The following is a 13,558-nucleotide window of genomic DNA, read 5'->3' as shown; positions in this document are numbered from 1 at the left end:
CCTTCTCATTTCTAACCATGAGCAGTCCAAACCTGCTAGGGGTGTTTATATGCTGGGCTCTGCTCTTCCTTAACCACCAGCAAGTGCTAAGGGAAATTTGTCCACTGCAGGGATAAATTCACCCTCAATAGGTCTGATTTTTGTACTGAAAAATTAAAGTGTGGCTATGATAAGAGCCACCAGTCAAGCCTCTCGCCTACAGAGCCTGCAGATTAATCCAGATTGGACTGGACCCCACCTTCTGAGAGCCTCAGTTCATCTGCTGAGGGCATGGCTAGTGTGCAAATTATGGTACTGAGCCTTCTGTATGCCTCTGAGCATGGTGGAGGTGACTGGCCTGCAGGGTCTGGACTGGGATGAAGTGTTGGGAGCGGTGTGCTATCTACTAGACCCAGTCACAGCACTATCATTCCCAGCTTCATCTCACATCCCAGCCAGCCCATCTCACTACTTATCGCAAAGCTCAGAGCTCAGTTGTGAAAGGATTCAGGTTCCACCTTCCTCTACTTTGCAGACAGGCAATCTGGCCTCCTACCCCCCAGAGGTCCCAACAAGTCTATGCCACAGTCTCACTCTTGAGCCCTGACTGCATCTAAGAATGGTCACCCATTAACCCAGTTAAAAGAAAAAGAAAAGAGAAGAAGAAGCAGCCACTGGGCCTTGGAAACAAGAAGAAAAAAAAATAATTAGGAATTTCTGATTTCACACAAACAGAAAAGCCCCTTTTAATATGGCTTTCCTCCCCAGCTCTCAATGAGTCATCAGGGAACTTCAGGGAATCTCTTCTCCCCTGAGCTGACTTGTCATACAGAATTCAGATCTCCTTTCTTCTCAGACTATGTATTTACCCAGTAATAGAGTCTGCACTGCTTGAAATTGCCAAGATTTTTTCTTTCAACTCACTAGAGGGAACATTCCTCTCCCAAACTAAGCCACTGCATGCCTGGGACTGGTGTAGTCCATTTCTTATTTTAATTTATAGTTTAAAAAGGGGAGAGAAACTTGTACACTTACAACTATAAGATATTGGTGAAAGACATGAAACAAGATACAAAACTATAAAAAGACATCCTATGTTCAAGGATTCATTGATGCCCATACTGCCCATAGTAATCTATAGATTCAATAGAATCTCTATCGAAAAGACAAATGGCAATTTTTCAAAAAGTGGATACAAATTCTAAAATTTACATGAAACCAACCACAAAAGACTACAAATAGTCAAAGCAATCTTCATTTTAAAAAAAGAAACAAACAAACAAACTAGGGGAATCACACTTCTAGATTTTGACATATAAAACAAAGCTATAGTAATTAATATGGTATGGCACTGACACAAAAACAGTCATATAAAGCAATGAAATAAATAGAGTACCTGGAAATACATCCACACACCAATGGTCAAATGATCTTCAACTAGGATGCCAACAGTACATGGATAATCTCTTCAAAAAAATGATGCTGGGAAAACCAGTGTTTTAGTCCATTTTCCATTGCTATGACAGAATCCCTGAGACTGGATAACTATAAAGAAAAGATACTTTGGCTCATAGTTCTGGAAGTTCAAGAGCATAGAACCAGCATCTCTTTGGCTTCTGATGAGAGCCTCATGGAATAAAGTGGAAGGTCAAATGGACACATGCTGTAAAAAAACAGATTTATATTCCCCAAAACTTAAAACTACCATATGTTCCAGAAATTACACTTTTGGGCATTTATCCACAAGTAATGAAATCAAGATCTTGAAGAGATTTTAGCACTTATTCACTACAATATAATTAACCATAGCCAAAATGAGGAAATGACCTAAATATTTATTGGCAGATGAATGGATCAAGAAAACATGGAAGATTTTATATATATATATAGTATTATATATATAATGTATAATATATATATACCATTTTATAAATAATGTTTTATATATTATATATAAATGTTATATATAAAGAAGATTTTACATATATAAAACAATTACAATGCATATGTGTATGCATTGTTAATTATTCACCCATAAAAAAGAAGAAAATTGGGCTGGGGATGTGGCTCAAGTGGTAGCGCGCTCGCCTGGCATGCGTGCGGCCTGGGTTCGATCCTCAGGACCACATACAAACAAAGATGTTGTGTCTGCCGAAAACTAAAAAAATAAATATTTTAAAAAAAAAAAAAAAGAAGAAAATTCTTTAGAACATCACAGCATGGATAAACCCTGTAGTCATTATACAAAGTAAGCCAGTCATCAAATGATGAGTAGTGCACAATTCCACTTATGCGAGGTCTCCAAAACAGCTTAGAATCAAAAAGTAGAATGAGGTTATCAAGACAGAGAAAGAAGGAGAAGTGAGGACTTACTAATCAACAGTATACAGTTTCAGTTAAGCAAGTTGAAGATGCTCCTAAGTTCTGTTGTATAGTATTGCACCTATGGTTAATAATGATTTATCGTATACTTAAGATTTTATAAAAGGGGTAGATCTCATGTTAAGTGTCTTACTTCAATAAAATTTTTAAAACTTAAAATAACACTAACACCTTTTAAACTTAGTTTTTTAACCTAGCACATTCCATGTTTTTAGTTTTGTGTTCTGTGGTGCTAGAAATTGAACCCAGGATACTCTACCACTGAGCTATCTCCCCCACCCTTTCTATTTTTTATTTTGAGACAGGGTCTCACTCTCTTGCCCAGGCTGGCCTCCAACTTATGAACTTCCTGCATCAGTCTCCTGAGTAACTGAGATTACAGGTGTGTACCACCATACCAGACACATATCACATGTTTTTGACAACTGCTTATTTCTTGTTTTGATTCTGCTGATCATCATAGAAGCTGCAAAAGAGCTGCAATTTTCTTTGTTCAAAACTATTATCTTGAGCTCCAAGTCTTCAGCTTGACCAAACTACAAGCCCTACAGATGCTAGTGGAATGACTGAATAAGGAAAAAAAAAAAAGTTTAAAACAGGAAAGGAAACAATTGATTTTTCTTGGTGGGATAGGTTTGATGCCACTACCATACACTAAGAGTGGATCCTAATTAGAACATGAACAACCTTTTGTGCCCAATTTGGCTGAAAAGTAACTTAGAGATTTTCATTTTGTTTTCTCACAAACCCCAGTGCTAGCAGCTTATCAAGGATGTATTGAAAGGAACACTCTCTTACTATTTCTGTGGGAAGTGCAAATTGATCCAAATATTTTTAAAACAAATTAGTGCAATCTTAATGATTATAGCCTTAGGAATTCATCCTAAACAAACAATACTAAACATGGGAATTTTATAAAACTGCACAAGGAAACATAATTTTCAGCATCAAAAAAACAAAACAAAATAGAAGTCATCTAAATATTGAGTAGAATAGACTCTTGAAGACATTATGTATCTTCTGGTTATTATATGATTTTTATGAGGATGATTAAGAGGCAAAAGAAAAATGTGCTTATAATTGGAAAAATAAGAAATAAAAAATTTAGAGTATGATTAAGTATATGAAAATTATAAGTAAGAAAAAGTTGAAAATATTTTTGTTTAACCAACAGTCACAATTATTCAGATAACTGAGTGAAAACAGAGCTTGTGCCTGAATTATCCTTAAAATTCCACTTCACTTTGTTTATATGAGATGGTCTAATCATTTCACTCCTGTTATAAAGAAATAAAAATACTTTCCATTGACTTTGCCTTTGATGTTTTGATAGGTGTTTGGGGAGGAACTAAAGAAAGGCATAGTCACAATGATTGAAACCACACATGCAATGTATGCATGTTTCCTTTGTTTGCAAGTTATCCTTATGAGTCCTAAGAGGACACTAACACAAGTTCTTTTGGAATAGTCAGTATCATAAAAAGCATCAAATGTGTTCCTTACAAACCATTGCTATTATTCATACAGAAGAAAATTCATAGTTGGAAGTGCCTGTGTTGTTATATGGTATAAAAGAGGTTATTGCTTACCCCCAAGTAAATGAATACTACAGAATGATAGGAAACTTAACTACCAAGTTACAAAACCATAGGAAAAAATCTCACAATTCAATTTCAAAGGCACTGACTGTATAAAAGCAGACAGCAAGATGGGATTGGTCATGCAAGAGATTTAATGGAGGAAACACCTGTTAGAGAAAATGAAGCAGCCGGAAGAGGCTTGGAGAGCTGTCAGTGATGCAGGCTTAACCCTTGTGAAGAAAGGAGGGAGGGGAAGGTTGAGTAGGAAGCACCTGACTCAAGGAAAACAGTTTCCTCTTTTTAATTCTGTACATGTAATGATGGGTTTGGGGATAATTTGCATGTTTAAAATTAAATGTTTTGTTTTGCCCAACCACTTCAAGAATGGCCCTTTGTACTTTATTAAACCAGTGTTTGAAGGAAGAAATTGATGACATTTGAAAGCTGAATTATTAATGCAAAATACCTATAACTTTCTTTATGATGTTCTATTGGTGTAAAGTAACTTGTTTCTGCTCAAGGAGCCATTTATTGTTGCAAGATGTTTACATTGTATTAAATACATCATGTATATAAGGTGAAGAATTATATTTTCCAAAGACCAAGCACATACTGTCCTAACCTAAGAGTCTCATCAGAAGCAACTCTAACTTTACCATTTCTACTGATGGCTACTCTAGTTTCCAGACTTTAAAAATTGAAATTTTCCCAGGATCTTGTAAATATTATATAACATTTTGGGGAAGGAAGGAAGTGGATATTAAGCTCGCTGAAAACATTTTCAAAACATTCTTTGAATGATGTTCAAGATTTATTCGTCTTGGATATTTTTATTATCTTAAATAACCCATTAATGTTGTGAGCCAGCTACATATATTCAAAACAACGAGCTATATCAGTAACCTTCACTAAGATTTATTTTGTAAAGGAAAATAAAATTTATTGCCATAAAAGCTGCTGCTTTCTCAGAGTTAGAAAAATGAAAATCTGTTTATTTATAACAACATTTATAGCAGCTCAAGCCTTAGGGACCATCATCGCCAGATTTTTAATTGAGCCTGAAACAGCCTACCTCAAAGACTTCTATTGGGTGGTTTAGTAACTTTATCTTCTCTAGTTAAGACATCTACATAGTTGAGTGGAAAAACCTCACATCATTTCTTTTGCACATTTGACTCCACCCTCTTGGGGCAAATTCATTCTCTGAATGAAATGGAATTGCAATGGGTTTCTGAAACACTTGATCATTTAGAAGGAAACATGACATGTACTCCCTGTTCAATAATGTTCAATTTTTGTATGATGACTTTATAAAAACATAGCCATGTGCATGACTGAAAATAAATTTCTTTAAATTTCACTCAGTAAAAAAAATTCAAGGAAATAATTCAAAGAATTTAAAACAATGATTTTTCATTTTTCGGTCAAAAGTATTTAAACATACTCAAATTCAAATAATCTTTGGAATTGAAAGAACCTAAGAAGCTATCTTCTTCTTGTTGTTCTTTTTAGTTATACATGACAGTAGAGTGTATTTTGACATGTTATACATACATGAAGCATAACTTATTCTAATCACCGTATCCTGTTCTTGTGGTTGTACACAATACAGAGTTACCCTGGTTGTGTATTCAAATACAAGGCTAGGAAAGCTATGTCCAATTAATTCTACTGTCCTTCCCATTCCCCTCCCCAATCTCTGAAGCTATCCTAATTCAGTTTTAGATATACACAGTAAAGAGTCAGATTCAGTTTTAGATGTGCACAATAAAGATCCAAATTAATATTGGCTGAAGCAGAACAGAAGTCTTCTTTCATACAACTCTGCAAAATAGGCAAACATTGCTAATAAGCATGTTCTGCTCCATGAGATCATCAGGGACCCAGGATCCTACTCTACTGCTCAGTCATCACTAGTCTGATAGTTTTGTCCACATGATCCAAGACTGTTCATCACGTTGTTCCTAAACCAGGCACACCCTCACTATTGCAGGCATCACTTTTACCTCATGGCTGTACGCACAGAAGGCTGAGAGTTGTAATGTTTATTCCAGTCATTGCCTTGCTAAAATACAATTACTCTGGAAGAAGTGCATAGAAAATTTTAGAGGATAACATAAGTTCATGCTCCAAAGATCATTTTAGAACCTTATATAGAAAAGAAACAAAAACAGAACTCTTTGAAGAAGAGAGATGGTAAATAGCTAGATCTTCATCTCCATCCATGGTCTCTTATCTCCCAGGAAGTTTCTCTAAATACTAGAAACCATTGCTCTAGAGGAAAGGTGGAAAAATTAAATATCTAAAAGTTATTTAGATAAAGTAAATAAATGTAGCAAGTTGGGTGAGACCTATGGCTGGCAATGGGACTATCTAAAGAGAATACTCCAAGTTAGACCTCAAGGGGTCCCCTATACTCTACACCCAGTATATTGTTGCTTTGCAGGTCATATAGCTAACCACCTCGTCATACTTTTTGTGCTACATTCAATGCCCTATGTAAAATCATAAAATGTCACTATAAAGTTCAGATAAGCAAATAAGAAAAAAAATCTTTGAAAGTAATCTAATTCTACACTATAATTTAGTGTTCCACTGTGAAATGAAATATCTGACAGCAGAACAAGTGTGTGTTCTTTGTCCCATTCCTTCTGAACCCCACAATTGAAAGATCTGTTCTGTTTTCTACGTTTCTGACTCACATTTGCCAGAGCCCTGGCTGCCTGATCAGTAACATATGAGACTGGGAAGCGTCAAAGGACATCACTGGCAACTGCCCAGTAGCCAATCTTTCCTCTTTCCAACATGGCCCATTTAATTGCACACTCATATCAAATCAATGGCAGATTCATTGCAAAACACATTTTTCACTTTTATGTGTATTTTTTCTGTATGCTGTAAAGTTATATGGTGAAAATATTTTTGGCTGAAAACTTTGAATATATGGAAATGGATAACATTTACCTTCTAAATGCTTGAGTGGAACTAAATTGTTCATGGATCAGTTATACACTACTTTCAGAAGCCATTTTATGAATATTCCTATTCTTTAAAAACTTCTTGCAGAAGAATCTTATATTGAGGTTTTCTGAGTCAGGCAGGAACAAATATCTCAACTTAGTTCTACCTTTTGCTATGGTCTTTTGAGTCTAAAAAAATTAAATGAAAGGATGTGCTTATTTTCTGATTTTTGTCTTAGGATTTTTTACTTTCATCAATCTTTCCAGCATTTACATTGATTTTATTTTGTTCAGTAAATATTATGATGATATCAACCTAAATTTATATAGTAAAGAAAGATTGGAAATATATATAGTGTGAACCCATATAATAGCCTTTTACTGGTTTTCAAAATCAAACTTGCTTTAAAATCTGGTTCCCCCACCCCTACCCCTTCTCCCCTCTTCTCTCCCTCTCTTCCTTATTCCCTTTTTGCTTTACCTGAGGTTTTGGTGGTTTCTGTGACACTAGTAGTTGGCAAAAGCAACGGCTATAGGGGGCCAACCTAAAAAAAAAAACAGTTAAAGGGTGGATTTAGTTTGGCTGAGAAAATATAAAATTTTTCCACTCCCTATTTCTAATGACTTAAATCATAATATTTTATTAATAGAATACATGGATTCCAATTCCACTATTAGAAAAGCAGATAAAAAGCACACATCAAGCTGTTTCCTGATCACTTTCTGCAGTCTAACCTTTTTTTTTTCTTGTCTTTCTTTATTCTCCATTTCCTTTCTCTCTTCTGTTTATTTCCATTGTAGTTTTTTTTTTTTAATCTTTTAACTTATCCTTAACATTTGGTCTAATCCTGCTTCATTGATGTCAGTGCATTCTTAAAAAGATTAGTTTCAATCACGTACACATTCTACTTGACATAAATATAATTTTAAATCGTATTTAAGACAACAAGTCTTCGCAAATTACATATCTTTAACTAAGAGATAAATTTTAGTTTTTGGTTTTTTGGTTAGTTTTTTTGTTTGTTTGTTTGGGGTTTTTTTTTGGGGGGGGGGTTTGTTTGTTTGCTTTGGTACCACGGATTGAGCCCCAAGGGGTACTTAACCACTGAACCATATCTCCAGCCCTGTTTTGTTGTTGCTGCTGTTGTTGTTTTGTTTTGTTTTTGAGTCTCACTAGGTTGATTATAGTCTCACTAAATTGCTAAAGCTGGCTTCAAACGTGATTCTCCTGCCTTGGCCTCCTGAGCCACTGGGATTACTGGCTTGTGATACCACATCTGGCTAAAATCTTCCTTCTTACTCCATAGATAAAACACATCTGCAGGAAAGAAAATATAAGTTCATTGGCATAAATTCATTGGCGTAGTTCTGAAAGAAGTACCCTCTCAAATGTATTAGTAAGTTGAAACCTTTATCAATACCACATAAACTTTCCTTATACTGGATATTCAGCATGTGAAAGTATTTATTTTTAGATCCATGCCAATGCATTTACACTTTCTTTCCTTCAGCTGTTTTATCTGTAAAGTAAAAGAGATCATAGTGGCAAATAATTTTCTAAAGACCTCTAGCTCTAGAAATCTGATTTTGCAATTTTCTCTGATGACACAGTTAAGGATTGTTCTAAGCATCCTCCACACCACCCCACTCCCCACAAAATGAATAAATAAACAACAGACCTTTGCTGGTCTTTCTCCAGACACCTTTACCTATACTTAGGTAGTAAAATATTCCATTTCCACTACATTTATGTTGAAGGCTTTCATCTTTTTAAAAGTCAAACTCCTCTCCATCCTCTATTGAAGAGAACAACCTGGCTGGTGTACAGGTGGGAGCTTTGCTTACATTCAACAGAGAACACAGATAGGGAGGTAGCAAAGAGACAAAACCTTAAACAAGGAGAGTCAGAGAAAAATGTTTACCTAACAGTATGGCAAGAAGAAAATTATTTGAGAAATACAGCAAAGGGCAAATTCCATGTGAGTCACTTCATACACATGAGGTTGAATCATGGTTGTAAGCTAATGGGTCTAAATAATTAAACCATGTGAAGGAAAGACTCGCCCAAATGAAGTAGGTCTTCACTCACCACCTTATCCAGTAACAAGCTGGTTGCCAAAGCTAAATGAATGAGATAAAAAGTAATTATGTCCAAGTCCACAACTCAGTTAAGACTGACTCAATCCCCCAGTTTGCTTTTCTAGTTTGATATTACTTATCTTACTAAAGCACTCTTCTATTTTCAAGAATACAGCCAAACTGAGGTTATTCCATTTACCAATTACATAAAAAAGTGAATAAGTGAAGGAAATAATGGGAAAAAAACATTGAGTATAGTGGCAGGGTGTAGATAATTAGGGAATCAAAAGAGATAAAAGAGAATATATACCAAAGACAAAGAGAAAGCAAGAGAAGAGTTTAGGCAACTCCCTATCCTCCTTTCTCTATCCCTCTCTCCAAGACCCCCTTGTTTCCCTCTCTCTTCCCTGATCCCTTTCTCCTTCTTTTCCTCTATGTCTCTTGTCTTCCCTTTCTGCTCCCGTAAGATGCTCCAGAAATCATATTTAGTCGCTAATAACACATACCCAACTATATAGTAACTTAAATGAATTAAAGGATCCTTCTCTCATATAAAATATGTGAGAAATTTATAGGACTTGTAGGTACATCAAAAGCTGAGTTCCATCAGATCCACCAAGTTACAAGGTTGGGTGGACCTAGTATCATTGCTTAGCAAGGTATAAATTGTACATCCTGGGATCAGTAGCTGTTGTGAAGTTCATGTCACCCACCACCATCATGCCAACACCCCTCCCTCAGCTCACACCTATGGCTCCATGTTGGGTCCATTATGATCATCCAATGAGGAGAAAAATGACCAAGTTGGATTCATAGAGCAATGATCTCAGTATGTGAATGTAAAAAAAAAAAAAAATGAATGGCTGCAATTCTATATCCTTATGCAGAGTGTCCCAAAAAAACAGTGGTTAGGGAAGTCCTCCAATGGCAAGAGCTTTGAATAATCCATCTGGTCCACCACCTCATACAGAAGGGGAAGGAGCTGAAAGAAAAATTAACAGGACTCCAAGAATAAATAAGAAGACTGAAGGCAAGGAAGTCTCAGAAGAGGTATGTGGATGGGCCTAGGGGAGTGAGCACAACATATTGCAAATATTGCATGTTACTCATATCAAGAGCATCTACCACAAAGAAGATATTATCAAAAAAGTAAGCAGAATGATTCTACAGTGGACACCAGCAGCCCCTGCTCTTGGATACTCCAGTTTGAACACAATGTACACATGAGTAAGACAGCTGTGGTGGCACAACAGAGACATGAGGATGACCACATGAACTTCCACTCATCCAGCTGATCTAGATATTGCTCCTGCCTAATGCTCAAACCTGAAACAGAGACCAATGTTGAGTGTCCAGTATAGCACCAGTTCTCAAACAGACAAAGTTTATGGCAATCAGATTAAGTTACAGTCCTTTTACCCTTGAAAATTCAGTAATTTACCTTAATTAGAACCAACACATATTCCCAAAAGGAGTTTGCCTTTCTTAATTGCAAGTTCTCAGTCAGCACTACTTCCAACATTTTATAGAATATTTGGCATTCTAACTTGGGATCCCAAATAATATCATAGGAGAAAAACGAACCCACTGAAAAGCAAAAGAAGTTATATTATAGGCACATGATTATGGGATCCTCTTATCTGGATCACATCAAAATCTGTAGGTAGCCTGATACATACGTGGAATAATCTTTCGAAGGAACAGCAAAGTCAAGAGCTTGAAGATAATTTCCTGCAAAGATGGACTGTCCTAAACAAAAAACAATTACATGGTGCTTTGTCCTCATTAGAATATAAGAGTCTCAGAATCACAGGGTGAAATGAGTAGTTCTGTTTACCATCAGTATCTGGGAAGTACTTGGAGAATCTAGGCTTCATGTCTCCAGAACTCTAGGTTCCAAAGGTCTAGAGCAGGGGTTAACAAATTATGGTCCTCCCAAATCTGAGATAAGGAAAGAGGAATCTAGAATGGATGACAGAGCAAGGGAACAATTAATGACTCTGAGACCACCTTCAAAAATAATACTGAGGTTCATGTCACTAATCTTATATGTCTATCCTGGGAAAGACACCAATCATAAATGTGGAAGAGCTATTACTATGTAGGATGAGTATATAATAAAAATCAAGTTCTAAGACAGAATGCTACAGGGTAACTTGTCCCGTACTGCTTGCACCTCAAGATCAATGCCCATATTGACACAGAAACCTTTGGATGAAAGTTACTGAGAATTTCCACAACTACCTCTATAAACTCTTTTACAAATTTTCGATGACAAAAATAAATAGTCCTGTAGACTTTTTATATATTTTTATTGGACATAATTTACATACAGTAAAATTCACAAAATTTGAGTGTGAGATTTGATGAATTTTGGCAAATCTCTGCAACCACATAACCACATCATATAAAGCATTTCTTTCACCCCAGAGAGTTCTTTGATGCCACTTTCTAGGCCACCCTTATCCTTTCTTTATCCTTTATGAGGAGCCACTGTTCTTATTTCTTTTGCCATAAATGAATTCCAATTAATTGATCAAGCTAGCCCTACCCAGAGTAGTTTCTACCTGTCCTCTACTGACCTACTGCCGTTTCAATATAAACAGACCAAAGGATTAAAAAGCATGAGCAGATATTTTGCTTATATGACCTAATCCAGCAATATTTCTTTGTTATCAGAAAAGAGTTTCTCAGGGCATTCAAAACAATAAAGATTGACATTTTAAAAAGCAATGATATGGCTTCAACACAACTCTAGATTAAATTGTTCTAAATGAAATTGTCTGAATCTAAATCTTGACTCTATCATTTACTATCTGGGTGACTTGAGCAAATTATTTTTCTCCCTGTTTTCTCATTTCTAAAATGTTGAGTGTTTTAGAACTACCCTCATAGAGTTATTATGAGGATTAGATCAGCTAGTGTATACCTCTCTCTGGTCCATGGCACATGGAATGGACTAATATACTCAATGAACCACATACTCAATGCACTTCAGCTAATGACACAAGTACAGTTAACATGTGAATTTGAACATACCAAAAAATATATTTCTCTTGTGTTATGTGGAAGTCAATGTATCCATGGGACATAAAAATAAGACAAAAACTTAAGGAAAGAGAGTAAAAAACTTCCTATTTGGATAAGTTATTTCGTGTTAATTTGGCCCTAGAAAATAGTTTTCTATTGTTAAAAATAGAAAAATATAAAGATGCTTAAAATTTCTACTACCCATTGGACCAATACACATCAGGATATCAGATAGAACTTGCCCCTTCACTTTGTTTCATCCTTCCAGGTTTCTAAAGCCTTTCTCTGAAACTCTGGGCCCAAGCCAGAGAACTTCCCCCAGTACCCACTTTACCTTCCACTGTCCTCTTCCAAACCTGGTTATGGTGTCTGTTTTCATTAGCTCTTTCTCTTTTCTCTTCATATCTTATTCTCATGAAATCTTGCCCCTGCTATAATAAAATGTAAGTTTTGAAATCCATGTCCCAACATAATATTACCTGCAGAATTTAATTATTAAATAACTAAAAATATTCTAATATTCTAAATATTCTAGTAACTAAAAATAAAATTTAAATTTAAAAAGCATGTTAAGATAGAGAATACCTCCTGATAGGCTAATGGTTACAAAATAAGAATCAAGTTGTCATACCTTTTGTTCTCCATTCACTCTGAGTAATGGTTCTCTCTTTAATTAATACAGATTTTTTATCTGTTTCTGCAAAATATAGGCAGAACCAAATTTGGTTACATTTGATTTTTCCATCTTCTCTTTATCTTATATTTTCTATTTAAATACATTGGAAGCCGAGAAGAAATATGTTCCTCCTAAAGATTAAGATTTTTATTCCTGCATTAAATGTAATTTTTCCTAATATTCTAACTATGAGCACCAGTCGACCAATTCCTCAACATTCACAAATTTACTTACAAAGCAGGTTTTTCAGTGATCTCATTTATCAGCATTAACTTCTATTTTCTCCCAGAAAAGAATTTCCTACATCTGTTTTTGTTCCCCCAGTCCCTTTTCTATGCCTCTTATTCACATTTCCTTTGCCATATTCTATTTTATTCAGCCAGCTTAAAACATCACAGTGCCTCTTTACCCATGCAACATTGTCTTCTCATTTATGTAATATGCACTTTTTTCTTCTAATAAAATCTTGGCCAGCTTAACTGTATTTCTGGAACATCAAGCCAGAGATTCTTGTTATTTTTTCCAGTTATTTCTTCCAAAATATATCACACATTATTCTTGAAGCTTACATCACCCTCTTTCATCTCTAGCAAGGAATGAGTGCAAATATGCTTCTTGGAGTAATGCTTGGTTATTTGATAATCAAAATCCCCATAGCATTATCTGCAGGCAGCCCATACTGATTTATCTTTTGAATATTTTTCTAACAACAAAACATTGCTGAAACATTTCTATGCCTGTATTTCACGGCTTGACATAGGTTTCCCTTCCACTTTGGCTTCCCTGTTCTTTATGTTGATCTATGGAAGTGTGAGGAAGGACTTGAAAGAAAATAAGCCCTCATATCCCCAAAACAGATAAACTTTAAGTGG

At 35.5% G+C, this 13,558-nt stretch overlaps 1 long non-coding RNA gene across 1 annotated transcript in view; it reads right to left on the bottom strand.

The window, feature by feature from the left end:
- LOC125617410 overlaps nt 1-13,558 on the bottom strand; it is a 92,448-nt gene that overhangs the window by 37,538 nt on the left and 41,352 nt on the right. The window contains exon 2 of the long non-coding RNA XR_007348390.1: nt 7,383-7,446. This is a non-coding gene — a long non-coding RNA (uncharacterized LOC125617410). The remainder of the gene's footprint in view (nt 1-7,382; nt 7,447-13,558) is intronic.

Source organism: Marmota marmota, unplaced genomic scaffold (assembly GCF_001458135.2).
Source record: "Marmota marmota marmota unplaced genomic scaffold, marMar, whole genome shotgun sequence".
Lineage (NCBI taxonomy): Eukaryota > Metazoa > Chordata > Mammalia > Rodentia > Sciuridae > Marmota > Marmota marmota.
Note: the sequence above shows the minus strand (reverse complement) of the source record. Positions and strands in the feature narration are given on the sequence as shown.